Source organism: Poromitra crassiceps (genome assembly GCF_964638095.1).
Source record: "Poromitra crassiceps genome assembly, chromosome: 21".
In the NCBI taxonomy this organism is placed as follows: Eukaryota; Metazoa; Chordata; class Actinopteri; order Beryciformes; family Melamphaidae; genus Poromitra; species Poromitra crassiceps.
This window is the reverse complement of record NC_139638.1, coordinates 12,280,574-12,288,883: the sequence shown is the minus strand read 5'-3', so window position 1 is coordinate 12,288,883 and position 8,310 is coordinate 12,280,574.

The following is an 8,310-nucleotide window of genomic DNA, read 5'->3' as shown; positions in this document are numbered from 1 at the left end:
GATAACAGGCTGAGTCTAACTGACTGTTTAGGATGACTGATTGTGGCGCTGCAGCTCAAAGCAAATACCAGACTGCTTCTTCTTCTTTTATCAGGCGCCATATTGTAGGAGCTGTTCCAATGCATTGATGAAGATATTTGATATAAATAAATACATCAAGGAACATACTTGAATTTGTTTGAGCAGTTAGAGTAGATTTAATTAATTAATTATAGTTTGAATCTTGCCCTGGGAACTTTGTCGTCCTCCTCTCTCTCACTCGGTCTCTCTGCTGTCAACTTTCAAATAAAGACACAAATTGACTTTTTTCTCTCTCACTTTTAGAGACAACTTCAGAGATGCCCCAAGTAGCCTAACTGTAAGGCAATTCACCCAGACAACTGTTTGAATCTTTCCACTCTAACAGCTCTGCAACTGACCTTTAATTAAATTAATTTCAAAAGCATCCTAAAATCCATTAGTCTTATTTATTGGTATTCATCTCGAGACAAAGTTGTACAAACACTTTCCGATCAAAACAATCTCTCCCGCTTTACCCCTCTCATCTGTCTCACAATCTCTCTCTCTCTCTCTCTCCCAACTGTCCTCCCTCTGTCTGTCTCTCGTCTCTGTCTCTCTCTGTCCTGCAGCTAAGCCCTGGAGAGACAGACAGACATGCGGTCTCCCTCTGTCTCTCTTCTCTCTCTGTCCTGCAGCTAAGCCCTGGAGAGACAGACAGTCTCCCTCAGGAGTCCCCATCAGCTGCACATCACAGAGACTCTGCAGTGACATGGCTCATATCTACGTCCTGACGGCCTGTCATTCACACACTGCCGCACACGTGCACGCAAACACACACACACACACACACACACACACACACACACACACACACACACACACTCCCGCACACAAACATGCATGTGTACACAAGAATGACTGCACACATGCACACACACACACACACACACGCGCACACACACACACGCGCACACACACACGCACACACACACACACACACTCTCCTGCACACAAACACGCATGTGTACACAAAAATGACTGCACACATGCACACACACACACACACACACACACACACAAACACACACACACACACACACACACACACACACACACACTCCCGCACACAAACATGCATGTGTACACAAGAATGACTGCACACATGCACATGCACATGCACACACACACACACACACACACACACACACACACACACACACACACACTCTCCTGCACACAAACACGCATGTGTACACAAGAATGACTGCACACATGCACACCGCATGATGTGACACGGTCTGGTGAAAGCACTCAGAAGTAGGCAACCGTGAAACGGCACAAATCAAGATAAAAGTTTGTTTTTGGAAAAATTATTCTTTCTTTCTTTTTTCACACTATAGTGGAATACGTGTCCCTGTGTCACATGACGGTCAGGCCTCACTCACAGAGTTGGCGTGCGGCCTCTCCTCTCTCGACCTCACTACAACAAGGACCACAATGGAAATAAGTTCTGTAACTTTTTTGTGTTATCCTTGATGTTCTTTTAATTGTGCATGTATCCTGGTGTTGCAACCATGGACGTGTCCTTTTAATTTGAATTGTCACAACAAATAAACTCAACTAAACTAAACTAAGCCCCAGAGGGCTTTCATAGTCCTCTCTCCACTGATTCAAACTCCGGTCTCCGGTCACCTGTGTGCTCCTCCACTCTGTCTGCAGCTCTCCATGGTGCTGAACCTGTCTTACACTAATTGGACATGTTTGCAGATTTTAGTCGGCCCTAATTACCCAATTCAAAAATCCGGCTCCGTTAGGTCCCCCTTAGGGGGCGCTCTTTACACTTCCTGAAAGATTCAGTGCAGTGGCATGTACAATGGCATCGCTGTGGCCCAACACAATTCTGCTCACACACTCTTATTAGAGGATTACGCCAGTTTAGATGTTGAAGAATGCACTCAATATAACAAACAACTTTTTTAGGATCACTAAATATTTATAATTGGACCGTTTTTTTTTTTACAGTTAACAGTTGTTGTTTTTTACAATTTTAACAGTCCCCTGGGAAAAGTCTCCCAAACCAATCCCACATAAGACCACACATGCATACATAAATACACTCACTATACTGTACGTACAGCGCCCCCATACACACACACAAACACACACACACACACACACACACACACACACAACCCCCCCCCACACACTCTATGACACTTTTTATTTCACTTAATTTCCAATCGCATTGCACTGTACCTGTGTGGACTAATGCAGGCATGGTGTCATCTTATATGGTACTCCAAAAGAAATTGTATAGCAACTAGGGATGTCACAATATATCGTCCCACAATATATCACGATATCAAAACGTGACAATATGTATCGTTGAGATGAAATCTCATATCGTGAGAAGAAGAAGCTGAACATGGTGGCACTGATCTGCATCTGATTGCATGCTCGCTCTCCTTTTCATTGCTTTGTTTGAACAGACGAGGGACGTTACAGACACGGAGGATGAAAATGGTGAAATGACTCAAATTAGCGTGGAGGATGCCCCCTCAACTTACAAATCGATCGCAAAAAAATATTGTTAAAATATCGTATCGTATCGTTATCATGAACCCAATATCGTGTAGCAACTTATCAACAGCAAAGCAAATTGAATTTGGAATCTTATCTGATGTAAAAAAGAAAAGAAAAAGAAGCTATCCATATGAGTGGGTTGGAGTTGTGACTTCTCTTCCAGGTTATTCTTTGACTTCTCCCTGTCTGTCACATTGGCTGGTGTCACGCTCAGGAGATTTCAGTCTCCGTGAGGCTTGGAGCGATTCACACTCCAGGAGCCTGACCCGACTCGGCCCAACAGAATCAAACATGTTTGAGGAAATCTTGTCAGTCTCCCGTCCTGAGACCGCTCACACTACAGAATCTTTGTCCAGGATGGTCCTGTCAGGTTTCAAATCAGCATTCAAATTGTCTAGTGTGACCTATAGGATGGTACTGTGGTACGTATATCGTACCACAGCTACTGAATTTGACCAAAAGGTAGTCGACTAGTCGATTAGTCACCTGAGACATATTTAAAAAAAAATCACCCAATAAAAATGATCAATTCTCGTCAAAAAGGTCTCAAAAACAGCCAGTAAAAGGTTAACTAATATAGGCAGGACCAACCTGGGGGTATGTGAAATAGCAGAGTCCTGATTGGCTCTGAGAGGCTCTTTACAAATGAGCCGCTAAACCCCAGCAACTTGTCTGAGAACCATAAAAGCTTCTCCCAAGAGCAAAGTGATGTCGTCGTGTGGGAGGTGCAGAATCACCACAAGCGAATATATGACCCCTTAAATTACATTATCATGGAAAGCGATAACACGTTTGCTTGCCATGTTGCTCCTGACGTAGGAGAACCGTTGCTCAGTAAGTAGGAAACGGTTCATAGGTCAAGAGAGCTTAACACAAGTTTACCATGGGGACATACATGTGTTGGCTACAGCACAGTGGCGTCCACCAGCCAATCACTGCAGCCGCCTACACAATCCCCACTGCATGCATCCTGACGCATACTGCCACCTACATGTTGGATGACAATCCTTCACACCACAGCCACAATGATGGTAAAAAGAAATCTGCTTTAGGGATTTACATCAAAGTGAAATTGGCCAACAGATATCATCTATAAAAAGGGTTTAAAGCTTTTGAATATATGTGTGCATTATGGTAAAGACACAAAAATAACAAAGAATATGACAGGTGCTAATCCTGCCCATCCTTGACAACAAAATGACACTGTGCTGGTTGATCGTTACTGACACACCTGTTTACGCCTGGCACTAACATGCGTGTTCTGTGATCAGATTGCAATCAGGATAGTGCTTGACCACATTAGCCTGATTTCATTTACACCTGGCGTTACCATGCGCTTTGGGTGATCAGATTGCAATCTGATTGCAATCTGATTACCCAAAACGGGTGTCCTCTCAATCCACATACAGCAACTGTATGTGGATTGAGAGGAGGACACATTGCATTTACTTGTGTTCAATGTGGTCACAATGCGTCCCCTGACCACCTCCGGAGGTGGTTTGGCCGATCAGATCGCAATCCGTCTTCAATGTGTCTTGGGGGGCGTTTACACTTGTACTTTCAAGTCGTCAAGCACTATCCGATTGCAATCTGATCACCGAAAAGGCATGTTAGTGCCAGGTGTGAATGGCCTCTTAGGTGCAGTCAAGTTCACAGCAATTCACCAAAGTGGCGGTTCAACATAATTTGATTTAATGATTTAATATCATTGCTTGATTATATATCATTCCTGATTATTGAGGAAATCATCTGCGATGTCTAAGAGATACCAATTGGTGAGGCTAAATGGTAAAATGGTAAATGGCCTGCATTTATATAGCGCTTTTATCCAAAGCGCTTTACAGTCAGTAGGTACATTCACCCATTCACACACCGATGGCTAACGGGAGCAATTTGGGGTTCAGTATCATCTTGCCCAAGGACACTTCGACACGCAGATTGGAGGAGGCGGGAATTGAACCAACGACCTCTTTTATCCAAGGCGATTAGTGGACGACCCGCTCTACCTCCTGAGCTACATCCGCCACCAGGCCCCCAAAGGCTAGGTGAGGTGAAGGGGGAGATGGCATGGCAGGCATCCAAAAAATAAAAGGAGAGAAAGGGGACAAACAGCTGACGTTGCTTTTAAACGTAGACTACTCTTTTATTGTCTTTATTCTTATTTCTTCCCTCGTGGCACGCCCAGCTCAGAAGTTCTTGGAGTTCACAGCAGGAGATTTGTTGCTGCTAGCAAAGGGGACACAAACACACTAATGAAAACACAAATCTCTTCTGCAGCACCGTGCTGCAGCTACAGCTAAACCACTCTGACGTTCAGCGGGCTGATATCAGCGCAGACAGAGCTGCTGTTATAAAGCCAAAAACAGAGTCTCGCTGAAGACAATTGTAGTCATAAAAGTGGGCAGTAAAAAAACTGATGATGCTCGTATTAAACGTGTCGTAAACTTCGGAACAATTTCTCAGTCTGACTATAGGAGAACGTTTTCTCTCTCTCTTTTTTTATTTTTTAACTTTTAAAGTGGAACGAGAGGGCCCTCCCCCGCGCAGGTAGGACGGCCCTACTTGCTATTTACTGTAAAGAATATAAATGACATTCATTTCACACACACACACACACACACACACACACACACACACACACACACACACACACACAAAGAAAATTGGCACACTGACAAAACCTGTATGGATTCTGCACAGTTAATTAAGATAAAACGATTCAATTCTGGCAAGATGGAGGCAGCGATTCGGCGGGTACGTCACGGCGGAGGGGGCCATTCGGATTAGCAGCCAGCCAGCGCGTTCCGTGACATTTTGATGCGAGACAATCTTCCGCATTTTCAATTACACACCCCAACAGTCCCCTAACTACCAAAACCAAACTCATTTGCATGATTGAAATATAATTACGGTGTTTTCAAAACATATTTCTGTTGTGTTTCCCCTTACAATTGTTTTCACCCCAACCACCCCTTCCTGTTCTATTCCTCGCTGAAATCTCTGATGATCGGGAGGTCAGGAAGCGCAGCGAGATAAAAGTTTGATTGTAACGGAAATTATTAAGCTATTGAGCGCATTTACTGATTAGATCATTTATTGTGTGTGCGCGCGCGTGCGTCTGTGTGTGTTTGTATGTGTGTGTGTCAGGGCTGCACGATTAATCGAAATAAGATCGCAATCTGGATTCATAGAAAGCGCCGATCTCATTTCTAAATGACGTCGATTCTGCCGCATTTTCATTCGGTCGCAAGGAAACAAGCGCTCCTACTTTCATGATGAAGTGAGCAGACAGAGGCCTCCGCAGTGATGAAAGTAACAATGAACACAGTATAACAGGTTTCACTCTCAAACGACTGTATCAGCACATGAACAGAATCAGCCTCAATGCGAGACGCATCATTCATTCTTCCTTCTTCGTCTGGGATTAGCGAGCTCTTTTCGCACCTGATCGCCCTGATCGGCTAAAGTGGCTGCACACGACATACACGTTATCAATCACAATAAAACTGTACCCACCTCCGACACAATGTTGTTCTCCAAGATGTGGGTGCCATGGTAAATGGTAAATGGACTGCATTTATATAGTGCTTTTATCCAAAGCGCTTTACAATGTGCCTACATTCACCCATTCACACACCGATGGCAGCACAGCCATCGGGAGCAATTTGGGGTTCAGTGTCTTGCCCAAGGACACTTCCACATGCGGACTGGAGGAGCCGGGGATCAAACCACCGGCCTTCTGGTTAGTGGACGACGCGCTCTACCTCCTGAGCCACAGCCGCCCCCATGGCACTCCTAAATATTGCGTAGTGTGTCCATGTGATGTTGCTCACACCATTTCCCGTTTCAGCCTTCAACTTAAAAGTGTGAAACCAAGCTAACGGGAACGTTGCATTTGACAAACAAATTGGTAACGTTAGCAATGACAAAGCACAGATAAAACTAACTCCACTTACACTTGAAGGTCTGCCAAAATTTGACTCTAGGATGTTGTTTTTTTGGTGGGGGGTGGGCGAATTTTGACGAAAAGTTGACTTTGGCCCAGCAAATTTCGACTAGTGTTTTTGCTAGAAATGCCCATCCCTAATACAAAGCTGGTTGAAAAAAGTGTTCCAGACTGTGTGTGTGTGTGTGTGTGTGTGTGTGTGTGTGTGTGTGTGTGTGTGTGTGTGTGTGTGTGTGTGTGTGTGCGCGTGCGTGCGTGTGTGTGTGTATGCGTATGTGCGTGTGTGTGTGTGTCTGAGTGTTTGTGTGTGTGTATGTGTGTGTGTATGTGTGTGTGTGTGTGTGTGTCTGAGTGAAGTAGACTCTGGGCACGCCTCCACTTTCCTCTCATTCTCACATCTCCATTATTCCATCTCTAACAAACACAAGTTGTCACATTTTGCAATTAAAACACACGACCGCACTTATCCTTCATTCATCATTATCACACACACCACTTCTCCTTCATTCATCATTATCACACACACCACTTATCCTTCATTCATCATTATCACACACACCACTTCTCCTTCATTCATCATTATCACACACACCACTTATCCTTCATTCATCATTATCACACACACCACTTCTCCTTCATTCATCATTATCACACACACACCACTTCTCCTTCATTCATCATTATCACACACACACGCCACTTCTCCTTCATTCATCATTATCACACACACCACTTATCCTTCATTCATCATTATCACACACACACGCCACTTCTCCTTCATTCATCATTATCACACACACCACTTATCCTTCATTCATCATTATCACACACACTTCTCCTTCATTCATCATTATCACACACACCACTTATCCTTCATTCATCATTATCACACACACCACTTCTCCTTCATTCATCATTATCACACACACCACTTCTCCTTCATTCATCATTATCACACACATTCACTTATCCTTCATTCATCATTATCACACACACCACTTCTCCTTCATTCATCATTATCACACACACCACTTATCCTTCATTCATCATTATCACACACACACCACTTATCCTTCATTCATCATTATCACACACACCACTTCTCCTTCATTCATCATTATCACACACACCACTTATCCTTCATTCATCATTATCACACACACACCACGTATCCTTCATTCATCATTATCACACACACCACTTCTCCTTCATTCATCATTATCACACACACCACTTCTCCTTCATTCATCATTATCACACACACCACTTATCCTTAATTCATCATTATCACACACACCACTTCTCCTTCATTCATCATTATCACACACACACCACTTCTCCTTCATTCATCATTATCACACACACCACTTCTCCTTCATTCATCATTATCACACACACCACTTCTCCTTCATTCATCATTATCACACCACTTATCCTTCATTCATCATTATCACACACACCACTTCTCCTTCATTCATCATTATCACACACATTCACTTATCCTTCATTCATCATTATCACACACACCACTTATCCTTCATTCATCATTATCACACACACCACTTATCCTTCATTCATCATTATCACACACACCACTTATCCTTCATTCATCATTATCACACACATTCACTTCTCCTTCATTCATCATTATCACACACACCACTTATCCTTCATTCATCATTATCACACACACACCACTTCTCCTTCATTCATCATTATCACACACATTCACTTCTCCTTCATTCATCATTATCACACACACCACTTATCCTTCATTCATC